This window comes from Octodon degus, unplaced genomic scaffold (assembly GCF_000260255.1).
Source record: "Octodon degus isolate 3935 unplaced genomic scaffold, OctDeg1.0 scaffold00046, whole genome shotgun sequence".
NCBI classification, from domain to species: Eukaryota; Metazoa; Chordata; class Mammalia; order Rodentia; family Octodontidae; genus Octodon; species Octodon degus.
Genome location: NW_004524622.1, coordinates 12,091,446 through 12,093,971, shown reverse-complemented (window position 1 = coordinate 12,093,971; position 2,526 = coordinate 12,091,446).

Sequence of the window (2,526 nt, the reverse complement as noted above, 5' to 3'; positions counted from 1 at the left end):
TTGCTGCCCCCTCCCACTCTCCGAAGCTGTTAACTGATTAGCTTCTTTTGTCTCTCTTTTTTGCTCCTCCATCTTCTGGCCCTTTTACTTAAATATAGGGCATCTCAGAAATTTTCTTCAATCAGTTTTAAAGTTGAAACAATGACTGTCAAATAATTTTGACCCATAGTGAGAGTACTTCTTTTCTCCTTACTGTTCTTCAAGTTGCTTTTCTCTTTGCCAACAGAATATTTTCTTCAAGCACTTGTACCCAAAATACTTCTACTGCCTATTTAAGTTTTGGTAGTTTGTTTGTTTTGGTCAGCAGACATGGAAAAATATAGCATCAGCTGCTGCCACTAACTGTAATAACCATGTGTGTGGGAATGAAACATTCCTTACAAACAAGCTTCCTGTTAGTCATTAATACCTTTTGAGTAGCTAATAATTAAGATTTGAAGGGGTATGGGTTTGGTTGCCTGGATTTGGGTACCCTAAACTTAAAGTGACACCAAGTAACCCCAAATACTTGGCACACATTCAGGATTGGAGCTGGTTCAGGGAAAATGTAGTTGTTATACTATCTCATACTTAGTTGTCACATGATATACACGGTACCAAACACACATGTCATTTTTGTCACAGTTAAGATCGTCAATTTGATTGGCTTGGGTGCGGCTCTGGGGACTGTAAGCCGCACCTCTTGGTGGATCATGGAGACCTAGTCTTGGGGTCCGCATCCAATCCCCAACCTCTTCATCTCTAGTGCTTTCCCCCTCCTCTACTTCCTAGTTGCTAGGAACTAAGCTGCTCTTCTCCACCACGCTCCTCTAATGTGATGCTTCTGTCTTGGTGCAAGCTGGTCATAGTTGAGCCCTCCGAACTGTGAACCAAATAAACTATGGTGGGTGTTAAGTATTTGCTCCCAGCATTGGAAAATGTGATCAATATATATTTATAATCACAGTGCTCATGTGAGTTGGAAGCTATTATTATCCTCAGGCTCCAGATAATCAGCTTAGAGAAGCTCACTAACTTATCCAAGTTCATACAACAGAAAATAGAGTCACTGAATTAGAACTGAAGTCTGCATAGCACCAGAAACTATTATGGCATAATGTAAAGTTCACTGGATATTTTACAGTTATACTTGCTTCCAGCTTCTGTCACAGAACTCCTAGAACCCTGCAAATTTCCTGATCACAGGAGTGCCTTTTGTTATTCATAACAGAACATTTTATGAATGAGTGACAGAGTTTATACCAATCAGGTGACTTAGGGTGAGGCCTCAGGCTCACAATTGGTTCAGTCCCCAGGAGATTAGAAAATTAGTGGGTTACAACTTTTGGTCCCATCACCAACATATACAGATCAAACTTTATTTAAACAAACCCTCTTGCATAATGAAATTTGATGATGACTCAGGTTGCTGAATACATGGAGCTTCTGAGAGCAGTACTTCCAGCATTCCTGGCCTAATGCATCCTTTCATCTGGTTGTTCAACTGCCTCTTTTGAACATCCCTTATAATAGATGAGTAAAACATAAGTAATGTATTTCCCTGAATGCTCAGAGCTATCCTAGAAAAATTATTGAATGCAATGAGGAAAGTCAAGGGAATTCCAATTTATAGCCAATCAAAAGCAAAGGCCACCACCTGAGATTGTAACTGGTATCTGAAATGCAAGCAGTCTTATGGGACTGAGCCTTTCTTTAAACTATGGGACTTGATGCTGTTTCCAGGTAGAAAGTGTCAAAATTCAGTTGTAGGACACCTGCTTGCTATCTGCCAGATCAGTGCATGTGAAGAAGCCTCTCTACCTCTCTTATCTGGTCACCGAAGTGTTCCATGTTGTGAGAGGACAGGGTTTCCCCCTCCCCCATATTCCTCCACATGCCACAACTCTGTTGTAGCATGGTCCTGTGGGTGGCACATCTCCCACTACCTGCAGATTTTATACCATGGTTGCAAACACCTGATATGAGACTTCACTGCCTGCACAGTGCAAGCTTTTGTGACAATTACTGGATCGCTTGTTTTCTCAATGTTAATCCTTTGCACTCTAGCATCTTATTTATTTGCTTATAAAAAAGCTTTTTTAGAGCTGGCCATGGACACCCATACTAATACTCCAAACATTTGGGAAGCTGAGACAGGAGGCTCACATGTTTTTTTTTTTTTTTTTTGTGCAATTCACAGTCAGTGTACCTTGTTACTTCCAGTTGTTTAGACTATTCAAAATAATAAATTTATACGCTTTGCTTTTTTACATTTTTTAAATTTTATTTTAAAGGCTCACATATTTGAGGCCTGCCTGGACTACATTATCTCAAAACAACAGCAAGAGCAACAACAATGACAACAATAACAACGACAAAGCATTTATGACCATTCAGATAATTTTCAATTTCAGTTCCCACCACACATATACATATAATTCTAGCTACAATTTCTATTTTGAATATTTATTCAAAAATACATTTTTTAAAAACTGATTTTATAAACTGATGCTATTATGTGCAAGACTGTTCCAAATACTAAGATTA